Source organism: Triticum dicoccoides, chromosome 7A, assembly GCF_002162155.2.
Source record: "Triticum dicoccoides isolate Atlit2015 ecotype Zavitan chromosome 7A, WEW_v2.0, whole genome shotgun sequence".
Taxonomy (NCBI): Eukaryota; Viridiplantae; Streptophyta; class Magnoliopsida; order Poales; family Poaceae; genus Triticum; species Triticum dicoccoides.
Window position 1 is genome coordinate 460,705,869 of NC_041392.1, and position 14,904 is coordinate 460,720,772.

Sequence of the window (14,904 nt, forward strand, 5' to 3'; positions counted from 1 at the left end):
GATGTGCTCCTGAACGAGCTTCGCCAAAGCTTGCATGTGGTCGAAGTAGGCCGCCATGCTGGCCTCGTGGACGGTGCTCCAGGTGTCCTCGTAAACGATCTGTCCGTAGATATGGCTGAACTTGTTGATGTCATCATGCATGATGAGGCGCTGTGTGGTGAGAGCGACCTCCAGGTGGTCCTCCGGCGGTGCGTCGACCGGGATCTGTAGGGCCATCAGCGCGCGGAAGAGATCGTTCCCATGAAGGCCGACGAGCCGGGCCGCGGAAGCCGAGGCGGAGGCGGGGCCTTTACGGTGGCGACGCATGGACTAGAGGCGAGCAGTCAGGTCCTTCACCTTGCTGTTGGCGAAGCTAAACTTATGGATGAAGTCTTCCAGTGCACCCTTGAGCCAGGCGGCGAAGCTGGCGTCGAAGAAGGAACGCGCCGTGGCGGACATAAGAAGCCGCTGGAGGCGCTACAGTGCGTTAGGCTGCGGGTTGCTCTCCCTGACCACCTCAATAAGACGTACGACAGTCTCCTGAATCGCCTCCATGGCCGATCTCTCACCGTCTCACTCTTGCTCTGGTGGCCAGGTAGTTGGATCTGAGTAGAAGAAGATGGAGGGTGAGCCGTGGTGAGAGAGTTGCGTGCTTTATACACGAGGATGTCGCTAGCTACAACACAGACAAAGCAGAGTAATATGCGAAGCTAGCGACATCACACTTTTAAAAAAAGCACAAGCACAGTGGTTCCATGACAAGCACGTCCCGATTTGCAGAAAGAGCACTGTCATGGTTCTACAAGACGCTATGTTCTGGACTATGCAGCATGTTTCCACCCAAACGTTCACCATAGAGTCACGGACTTACACAGAGGAAGTGTTGTGCGGTGATAACAGACGCACAATTTTATGGGTACAAGAGGAACGAGCGCCTCTCTATTTTAAAATAGTTCAGCTAACACATTATTTGGAGAGGCATGGCCGTCACATCACATGTGAGTGTGTGTTCCAGATGTTTTCAGTCGCCCGCTCTATTAACAAAAGGAAATCCAAACTTATAGATGATGCACAAAACATGAAAACTTGATGGTTTTTTGAACTTGTGAGTTGCTTCACAGCTAAAGGGCACAAAAACAAGTTCCTGACAAGCTTACAGACAGTGCATAAAGTACAAGCTGGAAATCCAAACTAGAAAGCACGCAACAACACCTATCTCTGTCAGCCGGATAACCGTTTTCAACATTCACAAGACAATGGATCCGGCAAATCCATGATTGGACACTGGTTTGTCTAGATGTGTACTTTTTAATCCAAGTTCATATGCCTACAATACCCTGACAATATAAGTTGAGCACGCCTAGAAGCCTTGTTGCCCCATTGAAGCACCTCTTCTTGATGTTCATAAAATCCTTTAGTGATGTTGTCTGGGGGAGAGAGAAACTTAAGCCTCATAGTCTCTAACTTCTTTGCATTCAGAATAAAGAACGTTGCAAATTCAATGTTTTTCTTGCAGTGTACATATTTTTCCAGTGTTACTATCTTCAGACAAATGTCATGCTGTTTGAGAAACACCCAGTGCTTGTGGAGCCACTTGTTTGTTACACCTTCCTCACGGCAGACTCCTCCCTGAAAATGCATGAAGAGTGAGAATACTCGAGGACTACAAGGGAAAAGAGAGGCCTCCAATATAGTACACTATGCATTGTATGTGCTTTCAATGCGTTTGGAAACCATTACCTCGATAAACAAGTTCTCTAGGCTAGGAAAGCATCGCATCAAGGGAACAACCTTGTTCAGATTTAATGAGATGTGGATAAGCAGGGTCTTCACAGATTGAACCGCCATTGATAGGCTGACTATAGACAAAGCCTGCACCAAGCACATATCATAAAACTAGATGGATAAAAGTTTGCATGACATGAAACTTGGGCAGTGGAACGAATGCAACTAAAGAGTATAGTGCAAAAGGTGAGTACCTCGATAACTGTAGAGCCAAAAACAATCTTGGATTCAGGAAATCCTTTGTAAAAATTGCCCAAACACTCAAGTTTAGGTGCAGAGAAGACAATTATCCGCAACTGTCAGCTCTGAATATCATGAATCAGCCGTTTAAGTGAGGGCGCATCCTCAACAACGAGTTCACCATTCTCACAAAGGATACATATGAGTTCAACTTTGGCTGAGTTTATTCTGATGCAGTGGTTCAGGTTATTGCAAACAAGCAGGAGCCACTCGAGGGTAGGGCAACCATGGTTGATTATGCTTTGCAGTGAGACGTCTGATATATCAACGTCCAAAAACGAAAGCCTCTTAAGCAGTGTATGTTTGAATGATTGTGCATAGTTATCAGGTATCTGGCAAAGAGCAAATGTGATGGTGTGCAACGAGGAGGAAAACAGCAGCGTGGAAGTCAGTGGTGAGGGCACAGATGAAGAGAATTTGTGTGTTAGTGTGATGGTTTTTCCCACGAAACGTGGGAACATGTAGTAGAACTCGAGAACCTGGAGATTCTTAAGTCTTGGGGATCGAAGCTAGGCGTCGACTGTAGAGGGTCTGCAGTGGAGGTAGCACGCCGGAATGCAGAGGCGATGAACTTCCCCCCTTGGCCGGAGAGGATGGCTTCCGGAAGGCACGAACCATCAACGTCAGGTTGAAAACTGCACCGAGTTCCAAAATATCTAATGCGAATGACATCCTTGCTGGGGAGCATCGAGGCTACATCGATATGAACTGTTTCTAGGGGCTTAAAAAGACGACCTCCAGGGATCTCACTATACTTGAGATTCAGAGGAGCAGTGCGTCATAAAGGACGCCACCGACGTGCGAGGATTTGAGTGCGGCTGCCCTCCTTAGTGGACAGACGGGAAATGATCTCATCGAGGACACCGTCCGGGAGGTCACTGATGCGGTCCGGGAAAGACTCCTGCTTCTCCGAACCATTGAGCCAGCCCGCGCCACTTCTGGCCGCTACCGCCATGCCGCCAGAGGACGGCGAGGCCGGTGGTGCGAACCTCGCCTTCTTGTTGCTCGGGGCACCTGTCCTGATCTCCATCTCCGTCTTTGTTGCTGGGTTCGCACCACCTGCGAGCACCGCTATATGTGGCGTGGATCTAGAAAAACGGCTAGGTCTTCACGGCGAGCGGATCCCGCGTGTGAGGAAGGGAGGGGAGGGGACGTCAGCCAGTTGGACGACAACTATAAATTATCTTTTTTCCTTCACTATTGCGAAAGAAAACAAAGCATGGTCTTTTTCCTTCACTATTGCTGAAGGAAACAAAGCACGGTCTTTTAGATACAGAACACACTATCCTACATGCATCGGACGCACGCAAGTCGACCAGAGAGAAAAGAGCATGACTCTGCTTTACATCGCCGTTCTCTGTACTGTAAACAGTTACGGCTTAAACTGAGTCTCCCCGAATTCAAGAATTTTCCACTGACACGAGCACTCCGTGAGCAGTGCCATTGAGAATAAACGAACTAGACGCACGACACTGCCTCTATGATCCAAATGTTTTTCCACGAACATCATGTCTACTTTGTGAGGCAGGGCTCTGAAGCTAGCCTGGGCACGGTTTTAAATAAAGCACATGCACGGTGCTTACACCACAAGCACGTCTCAATTTCCAGTAACAGCACTGTAATGAATCTATAGGACGCACAGAAAACCTAACCGTCTTTATGACCACTCGCGTCTGCTCTCTTCCTCGCTTATCTTTAACTCTCACTTGGATCCGCCTGTAATGAAGACCTAGCCATCTTTCCAGATCCATGCCACAAATAGTGGCGCTCGCAGGCAGTGCGAACCCAGGAATGGAGATGGAGATAGAGGTCCACTCCGGTGCGCCATGTGAGGGAGTCCTGGACTAAGGGGTCCTCGGGCATCCGACCTATTAGACATGGGCCGGACTGATCGGATGTGAAGGTACAAAGACCGAAGACTCTACCCATGTCCGGATGGGACTCTCCTTGACATGGAAGGCAAGCTTGGCGTCCGAATATGAAGATTCCTTTCTCTGTAACCGACCTCATGTAACCCTAGATCCCTCCCGTGTCAATATAAACTGGAGGGCTAGGTCCGTAGGCATATATCCTCATAATCATAGTCAGACAGGCTAGACTTTTAGGGTTTAGGCATTACGATCTCATGGTAAATCAACTCTTGTAATACTCATATTCATCAAGATCAATCAAGCAGGAAGTAGGGTATTACCTCCATGGAGAGGGCCCGAACCTGGGTAAACATTGTGTCCCCTGTCTCCTATTACCATCGACCTTAGATACATAGTTCGGGACCCCCTACCCGAGATCCGCCGGTTTTGACACCGACATTGGTGCTTTCATTGAGAGTTCCATTGTGCTATCGTCAAAAGGCTTGATGGCTCCTTCAATCATCTACAACAATGGTACCCAAGGGGAAACCTTCCTCACTGGACAGATCTTTGTATTCGGCGGCTTCGCACTGTGGGCCAACTCGCTTGGCCATCTGGAGCAGATCGAAAGCTACGGCCTGGCCATCAGGTCAGATTTGGAAGCTTGAACTACGTTGCGGATATCCGGGGAGAGTTGATCTTCGATGGATTCGAGACCACGGCAGCCTCTCCCTGCCACCATGACGAACATGATGTAAATCTTTCATCGAACCATACCCAGGAGATAGTACCTGTAGCTGCTCTGGCTCTAGATCCAGAGCAGATCGCGCCATCCGAAGACGGGAAGCTCAATCCTGCCGCGGAAGCCGCAGACTCAGCGGCATTGGAGCCGCACATAGACCTAACTTCAAGTGACATCTGTGTCACTGGAACCATGGACTCGTCTCCGGCTACAGGTTCCGAACCTTGTGCGTCTGCGTACGTCGAACTTGATCGGTCATCGATCGTCAAATTCAGCTCTGTGGACATCTTTCGGCACTCACCTTTGGGCGACATGTTAAACTCATTAAGAGCACTATCCTTAGCACAGGGCTCACAGCCGAACTATATCCGGTACGATCTGGAGGCTGATGACAGAGAATTTCTCTTCCCACCCACCACCCACTTCATAGCCACTATCGAAGACTTAACCGACACGCTCGATTACGGCTCCGAAGACATAGACGGTATGGATGACGATGCCAATGAGGAGCAGGGCCAAAACCCATCATTTACCAGATGCTAGACGGCCACCTCTTCTTACGACGTGTACATGGTGGATACACCTAAAAGAACTAACGATGATGACAAAGAAGAATCAGTTGAGGACGAACCTCCTGTGATAGCCAATGCAAGGACCCTGAAAAATAAGCAGCAGTAGCTTCAAGCTGACCAAGATCTGCTCAATGATAGATGGACCGATGTCTTAGCAGCCGAAGAATACGGCCTCAAGCGCCCAGCCAAAATCTACCAAAGCACAAATTGCTACCTTAGTTCGACGACGAGGCACCGGAGCCCGTACCATCATTGCGCAATGCGGCTGACTGACCGCCACGTGGTCGGGATAAAGTAGCAACTCAAGCTGAACACCAGCCCGCCCCGCCTCATCGTAAAGGCAGAGATAAAACAGGTCGTGGTTATACATATGACCTTCGGCAGGACCTGGACAATAGAGCAGGACATACCAGAAGAACTATGGATCGCGAGGACGTGCCTTGACACGTGACGACGGCTCTCTATTCGGACGTGACAAGCTTAGTCATGCGCGGGCCGAAAACCGCAGACGGACTCCATCAGAGCTACGTCGCGATGTGGCCCGATATAGAGGTGCCACACACCCTCTTTGCTTCACTGACGAAGTAATGGAGCATGAATTCCCAGAAGAGTTTAAACCCGTGAGTATTGAATCATACGATGGAACAACTGATCCCGATGTGTGGATTGAGGATTTTCTTCTCCATATCCATATGGCCCGCGGAGATGACCTCCACGCCATCAAATATCTTCCGTTAAAACTCAAAGGGACAGCTCGACATTGGTTAAACAGTCTGCCTGAAAACTGTATTGGCAGCTGGGAGGATTTGCAAGACGCCTTCCGCGACAACTTCCAAGGTACATATGTCCGGCCACCAGATGCCGATGACTTAAGCCATATAGTTCAACAGCCTGGAGAGTCAGCCAGGAAATTCTGGACTAGGTTTCTAACCAAAAAGAGCGAAATCGTCGACTCTTCGGATGCCGAAGCCCTAACGTCCTTTAAACATAGCATCCGCGTCAAATGGCTCTCCTGCCACCTCGGCCAAGAAAAGCCGAAGTCCATGGCAGCCCTCACGGCACTCATGACTTGCTTTTGTGCAGGTGAAGATAGTTGGCTGGCCCGTAGCAAAAACAATGCAAGCAACGCCGGCACCTCTGAAGCCAGAAATAGCAATGATAAGTCCCGACGCAACAGACACAAGCATCGAAACAACAGTGATAACACCGTTGATACAGCGGTCAATGCCGGATTCAGTGGCTCTAAGTCTGGTCAGCAGAAGAAGCCGTTCAAAAAGAACAATTCGGGCTCATCCATCTTGGACCGCATACTCGATCGTCCGTGCCAGATCCATGGCACCCCAGACAAACCACCCAATCATACCAACAGAGATTGTTGAGTTTTTAAACATGCCGGCAAGTTAAATGCCGAAAGCAAGGAGAAGGGATCGCAAAGCGAGGACGACGACGAGGAGCCCCGGCCACCGAACACAGGGAGACAGAAGATGTTTCACCCTCAGGTCAAAACGGTGAACATGATATACTCTACCCACATCCCTAAGAGGGAGCGCAAGCGCGCGCTCAGGGACATCTACGCGATAGAGCTAATCGCCCCAAAATTTAATCCATGGTCGTCATGCCCGATCACTTTCCATCATCGGGACCATCTGACCAGTATCCATCACAGCGGTTCAGCCGCCCTGGTCCTGGACCAAATAATTGATGTGTTCCACCTGACGCGAGTGCTGATGGACAGTGGCAGCAGCCTCAACCTGCTCTATCGGGATACAGTGCGCAAAATGGGCATTAATCCATCACGGATCAAGCCCACAAAGACTACCTTTAAAGGAGTCATACTAGGTGTAAAGGCCCGCTGTACGGGCTCAATCACACTAGAGGTTGTCTTCGGATCTCCGGACAACTTCCGAAGCGAGTAGTTAACCTTCGATATCGTCCCTTTTCGCAGTGGTTATCATGCACTACTTGGATGAACCGCATTTGCCTGATTCAACGCGGTGCCACACTACGCTTATCTCAAGGTCAAGATGCCTGGACCACGCAGTGTCATAATAGTTAATGGAAACACGGAATGCTCCCTCCGCACCGGGGAGCACACCGCTGCCTTAGCAGCAGAAGTACAGAGTGGTATTTTCAAGCAGAACCTTAATTCGGCGGCCGAGCTCTCGGACACTGTCAAGAGAGTCCGGACTATTCTGCAGCAGGACAGCTCGGCTCGTCAAGAGCTCGACTAGCAATTCAGCCTCCATCCCAGTCCCGACCAAGTGGCGGCAATTGTACCGCGCGTACATAACTACACACTCAAAATACCATGGGCATGGATGGAGGCATAACTAGCTTGTGCTCCACAATACGGCTCGACCGCCCCGGACACACATACTTTCACTATTTCCTTTTTTTCTCCTTTTCAGGTTTCTTTTTCACAGGCCTTCCCTGACGGCTTGACCATCGGTTCTTTTCGAAGGATAAATACACCAAGACGATAAGAAGCATGGACGTACTGGGGAATTTTTAGGTGGTTTCTTTAACGATCCCTTTACCTGTTTTTAGGACCCACACACAGCTCTCCCTTGGTTAAGGCATATCAAATAGCCTTCTGCTTATTGCACTATTTGTATAAATGCGCTTTAACGCACTAATGAAATGATAATGGAAACAGTTTGCGGCCCAAATTTTATGGCTTTAGCTTACTACCCTTTCTTCTTTTTCTTTCCTGATAACTTTATCAAATAGCACCCGTACACTCTGGTACGTTTCAATTTGCCAGGGGCTTCATAGCGCCCACAACACGGCAACAAAGTCCGAACACTTCGTACGGTATAGTTCGGCACCCCGAATTTAGCACTATATGCATTGGCTCCGAATCATGTCTTTGGTCAATAGTTGGGTTGCCCGGCTCCTATGCTTGCTACCTTACATTCTGTTATATCGGCTAGGGTAGTAAACGGAGAACTACTGCGATTGTGCCCTGGTTTACCCGGAGGAGCACCTCAGTAGAGAAAGCCGAAAACTGACTGTCATGATGTAGCGAGAGCCGGTCAGCTCTTCAGAGGTCTCAAATCTTTAGAGATTTTTTCCGCATTACGCGAGGGATCAGTACTTACCCGATCAGGTGTTTACAGCATCCTAGTTCGGATACTAGGGGTTGCGCCTATATTTTTATTGTCAAACTCCTATGGCTAAGTGAGGGTGCTAAAGCCGCATAGTCCGATTGACTGGTTCGTCGCGCTAAACACCTCCTTCAAGGACCAAACAATTGGATCAATATTGTTTAGATTACATCCCGAACACCCCCGTACTACCTACGTGGGGGCAGAATCGACGACTGGCCAACTCTTAGATTTCATACAACACGGCCGCACAGGAGGTGAACTTTTTTAAATAACAAACATTATATAACATAATGACTTTGTTTCATCATACAAGGCAGAGACAACATGAATCTATTCATTCGAAAATAATGTCTTGCGCACATTGCGTTGCCACAATATGAGACCCCTCCAGGATGTCTTCAAAATACCGCCCGGGCGTGTGGTGCTCCTTGCCCTCTGGCGGTCCCCAGGTCGTAAGCTTGACGGTGTCCATCTTCGCCCACCACACGCGGGCAAAGGCCATGCGCGCGCCCTCGATGCAGACCGACCACTTGACGACGTCCAGCCGAGGGCAGGCATTCACCAGCCGCTTCACGAGCCCGAAGTAGCTGCCGGGTATAGCTTCGACGGGCCACAACCAGATTTTTAAATCCTTCATGGCCAGTTCGGCCACCCTATGCAGCTCGACCAGCTGTTTTAGCTGATCACTAAAGGGCATTGGATGTTCGAGCGCAAGATATTGCGACCAGAACAGCTTCTCCGTAGAGCTCCCTTCTTCGGCTCAGAAGAACTCCGTAGAGTCAGACAGACTGCACGGCAGATCCGCAAACACCCCTGGAGAACTCCGAATCTGGGTTAGTAAGAGATACTTCTTCTTCACATATTTGCTTTGCATACTAAACGCCTTACCTGCCGTGATTTTCTTGGCCTCTTGGATCTCCCGGAGGGCGCCCTGGGCCTTAATCCGGGCCTCTTCCGCACTTTGGCGGGCTGTAGCGAGTTCGGTCTCTCGAGCCGAAACATCATGCTCCAAGGATTCACATTTCTTCACTGCATCCTAGAGCTCTTGCTGGACCTCATCAAGCCAGGCCTCGTGCTTCTCACAGGTGGCTTTTTGCTTGGCAGCTTTCTCCTCGGCCTGGGCCAAGGCCTATTTAAGGACCTCGACCTCAGTCACCGCTCCTACACATATCATGCCACTACGGTCAATACGCATTGTTTATTCTTTCCAAATATACAGCTAGTCAGTACGTACCTTGCTTGTCTTCTAGCTGCTTCCTCGCTTGGCCGAGCTCCTCCTCGGCCGGCTCCACTCTCTACTTTAGTCTGGAGACTTCGGCAGTGTGTGAGGTCGTGGCCAGCAACGACGCCTGCTTATTCATATAAGACATATTTAGTTAGTTTCTCGAGAAAATAAATTGATCCTCTATCCGGCTCTTCTTTCCGAACACCGACAATGTCTCAGGGGCTACTGTCTATATTGGGATTTTCTCTTTTGCGTCGCTTACCTCAAAACCTGTCAGTAGGCTGCTGAAGGCTTCGGTTAGTCTGCTCTTGACGGACCGAACCCTCTCAATAATTGTACCCATGAGGATAAGGTGTTCATCCACAATGGAAGCGCCTCATGGCGCTTCCACCAAATTATCGGTGCCTCCGGTAGGACAGAGGTCACCGGCGGAATAGGCACACCCACTTCTTTCGAAGGAGGTTCCTCACCGGATTCCGGAGCCATATAGGCCTCCGGACTTGTATTCGGCTGGGGGCCGAACTGAGCAAAGCCCCCATCCCCAGTCGGCATGACGGTCTGCTCCCCCATGTGTCCGGCAGCTGAGGTTTCGCCCTCTGGCGTCAGCCAGGCGACCTCTTGAACCTCTCCCTGGTCTGGGAAGGTCCTTTGGGACAACACCTCATCGTTGCCCTTGGTCGTGGGAGAGTGAGCGGCCGACGGTGATTCGCTGGCCATCGCCTTCAAATCCAACGATCCTCTTCATGAGGATCGCAGGGAGCTGTCGTGGGCCGGACTGCAATGGCATAAATTAACATATTAATATCATGAAGCAAGAGAGGCTGGATGCGTGGACATATGCGGGTTTTTAGTATTTACGACGCGGCCAAAGGCTTGTTCGGGGGCGTCACTCCGGGCTGCTGTCGACGTCCCACGCGGAGTTATCCGCAAGGGGACCCTTCCCCCTCTTGGGCACCTCCGGCTCCAGATTTGTGGAGCCCGCCCTCTTCTTCCTCCCCCATGAGGGGGAGAGGTGCTTTCTTCCTCCTCCTCGTCATCGTCTTCGGTGGCGGAGGAGTGAGTATTGTCTTCGGACAACACGTCCGAAGCTCCCTTGCGGCGGGGCCACTCCGGATCCCCTTGGCCTTCTTCTTCGACGCCTTATAGGGCGCCAGCACCAGCATCTTCGCCAGGAGCGGGATGACTGGTTCCTCGGGCAGCGGAGCCGAACATTGAATCCGCTCCACCCTCTTCGTACATACCTGAACAAAAATAAAGTTTAGATATCCTTCTTGAAACAAGTAAGTAGAGGATGCGTCTCGAGACGTGAAAGGCTTACCGCATTGGCAGAATGGGTAATATCGTGCCCCCGGTCCGAGTCTATGGCTGGCGGCGTCTCGTTGCCCTTAAAGAGAAACTTACAGGCATCTTCGTGAGTGGTTCCGAAGAGCCTTTCCAAGGTTTGGTGCTTCTTCGGGTCGAACTCCCATAACGGGCAGCTTCAGCTTTGGCATGGGATGATCCGGCAAACCAGCATCACCTGGATTACATCGACGAGCTTGATGTTTTTATCCACCATGCTTTGAATGCGCGTTTGCAGCGCTATCAGCTCGTCCGACGAAGACCAATTTGGGCCCTTCTCTATCCAGGAGGTGAGCCACATTGGAGCTCCAGACTTGAATTCGGAGGCCATAGCAAAGGTGGCGTCGCGGGGCTCTGTGATAGAGAACCACAATTTCTACCACTCCTTGACAGTCTGCACAAAAGTACCCTTGGGCCATGTGACATTGGGTAGCTTGCTCACCATGGCGCCTCCGCACTCCGCGTGCTGGCCATCCACCACCTTCGGCTTCATGTTGAAAATCTTGAGCCATAGTCCAAAGTGGGGTTGGATGCGGAGGAAGGCCTCACACACGACAATGAATGCCGATATGTTGAGGAAAGAATTCGGGGCTAGGTCATGGAAGTCTATCCCATCATAGAACATAAGCCCACAGACGAAAGGGTGGAGAGGAAACCCTAACCCGCGGACAAAATGAGGGATGAACACCACTCTCTCATTGGGCTTCGGGGTGGGGACGATTTGCCCCTTGGCTGGAAGCCGGTGGGCGATTTCTTTCACCAGATACCCGGCCTCCTGAAGCCTAGTGATGTCCTTCTCCCTAACGGAGGAGGCCATCCACTTGCCTTGCCCTCCAGATCCGGACATGGTTGAGTGCTTCCTTGAGGCGGAAAGAATGAGGACTTGGGCGTTGGAGCTCGAGAATGGAAGGGCAAAGAAAGAGAGAAGGCGTGGGTGAAGAAGAGGGAATCATTATCTCCTTATAAAGGCAGTGAATATCAAGCGCAACCCCACTCGCCTTAAAACTCGTGTGTTCCCAAGGGCTGTGTAAACGGAATGATTAGATTACCCATGTCCGTATTGATGAGAATCCCACAATAAGGGGACACGATCTCTGCTTCGACAAGACGTGCCTAAGAAAACCGCGTCTCGAAACGTGGAACGACAGACAGAAAATGGATCGAAATGATGACCAAGCAGACGCGATGTCACATTACAAAACGTTGTCAGCGGATTGGACTCATGCAATATTATATTCTCTGCGGTTGTGTGTGGTACTTGTGTTGCAGATCCGGACACGTTCATTGCGTCCGAATACTATCTTGGAGTATTCGGAAAGGGGAACCCACATTGCAATGCCGAAGACAATTTGCGCGCCGGACACCTCGTCATTGAAGCCTGGTTCAGGGGCTACTGAGGGAGTCCTGGACTAAGGGGTCCTCGGGCATCCGTCCTATTAGACATGGGCCGGACTGATGGGCTCTGAAGGTACAAAGACTGAAGACTCTACCCGTGTCCGGATGGGACTCTCCTTGACATGGAAGGCAAGCTTGGCGTCCGAATATGAAGATTTCTTTCTCTGTAACCGACCTCATGTAACCCTAGATCCCTCCGTGTCTATATAAACCGGAGGGCTAGGTCCATAGACATATATCCTCATAATCATAGTCAGACAGGCTAGACTTTTAGGGTTTAGCCATTACGATCTTGTGGTAGATCAACTCTTGTAATACTCATATTCATTAAGATCAGTCAAGCAGGAAGTAGGGTATTACCTCCATAGAAAGGGCCCAAACCTGGGTAAACATTGCGTCACTGTCTCCTATTACCATCGACCTTAGATGCACAGTTCGTACCTTCCAGAGGCCATCCGCATAACATACACCGGAACTTTTTTTAGAGAAGAACATGTCGGTGAAGATGATTCGTACCTTCCAAAGGCCATGCTCTCTGGTCGTGAGAGCACAGTTCACCGCCTCTACATTCCGGCGAGCTACCTCCACTGCAGACACTCCACAGTTGACGCCTGGCTTTGATCCCCAAGACTGAACAATCTCCATCTGCTCGAGTTTTACTGCCTGTTTCCACCATGTTTGAGGCAACATGACATAGTGCCATTCTCATGCCCTTTGCTCATGCCATCACCACCAGCATTCAACCCTCAGATTTCCTCCTCTCTCCAAACCATCGCCTTTGCTCTTTGCAAGTTACCAGACAATTATGTACGGGCGCGTAAACTACCTCTGCTCACGAGACTCTCGCTAGTGGATGTTGATGTATCAGACGTCTCATTACAAAGCATCATCAGCTCTAGTTCTCCTACACTCGAGTCTCTACTCCTTGTTTGGACAGTCAGGCACCATTGTATCAGAATAAACTCACCTAACCTTATAAGCATTGGCATTTGTGGTTACTATGGGAAAGTTGTTATAGAGGATGCCTCCTCACTTCAACGGTTGCTTTGTGATGAACATAGCAAGAACTTGCGGATAGTTATCACCTCTGCACCTAAACTGCGGGTCATGGGCAATTTTTTTTATATTTTTTGTGAAACCAGCATTGCAAATGACCATATAATTATTCAGGTACCGACTTTCAAAAATATTTTCACCTCCATTCGTTCGTACAAACAAGTTCCATGTAATCCAACCTTTATTCTAATAGTATTATGTTTTATTCTACATGAAGTGTTTGCCGACAGTCAGCACATCCACAGCGGTTCATTCTATCAAGACGTTATCTATCATCCTGGATTATGACGTCCATGCAGTCTTTACCTTGGTGCAACGCTTCTGAAGCTTGGAGAACTTGTATATCAAGGTGATGCTTCTCACACAAATTGTAAACACATACCATGCATGGTGTAGAACTCCATTCATAAAAAAAACATCACTTACATTTGTATGTAATGGACAAAGTTGTATATGGTCATGGACCGGTATTAGGCACATATGTGTGTAGACAAAACTAAAAAAAGCTTTTATCACCACGGAGGTTATAGAATTATTCCTTCACTTGCTCTCCCAACAGAATCACTCTCTATGGAGCCTAACCATTTCAAATCTTCATGTATATTTATGAAAGAGCCTCTAATGAAGAAAGTCTTATGAACGACTGTTCTTGTAAGCACCATCACGACATTCGTTTGAAGTCACTGATGCTAGAAAGCTATGTACAATACGAGGAATGCATTCGATTTGTGACATTCTTTATTCTCAACGCAACACAGCTGGAGACTATCAGGATCAAGTTTCTTATTCAAGAAGACTTCATGGAACAATTCTACAAATAGCAACAAGAGGTGCTTTAGTGGGACAAAAAGGCTTCTAAACATGCTTGCCTTAGGTTGTCGCCAAGTTGCAAGCACAGGAACTTGGATCTAAGGCACGCATGCGTTGAGCACCTGGATTTAAAGGATCCATTCACTTGTCAGTGCTGAAAACAGTGCTGGAGTGAGATGTTGCCGCCACTTTCTGGTTTGGGTTTTACGTAGGTGTGGTGACACAATGCCCATACCTTTTTGCTCGATATGTAAACCTTGCCAACAGCAAACACGGTATTTCGGTCTCTGGCTAAACGGTCTTTTGCTCAACCCGTACATTTCATTAGCTAAACGGGCTTGAAGTCTCTGCAGCCACAGCTATGTACATTTGTGACTTTCTGTGATTCAGTGATAAGGGTCACAGGCACGGGCGCCAAAACTGCAAAGGCATCGTGTGGTATTATATAGAGTCATGTTCACCTGTATCTGTTTTCCGAATGATTCCGTCAACTCGTTTAGACGGAGAGGCACGGACGAGAAGCCCATGGAGGCATACTTTAGTATTAGGCAGAGTCACGTTCATGCATTTATTGTGCAAGCCATACATTTCATTAGCTAAACGGACTTCAAGTCTCTGCAGCCATGGCTATGTACGTTTGTGACTTTCTGTGCTTCAGTGATAATGGTCACAGGCACGAGCGCCAAATCCACAAAGGCGTCGTGTGGTATTATATAGTCATGTTCACTTGTGTCTGTTTTCCAAATGATTCCATCGACTCATTTAGACGGAGAGGCACGGACGAGAAGCCCATGGAGGC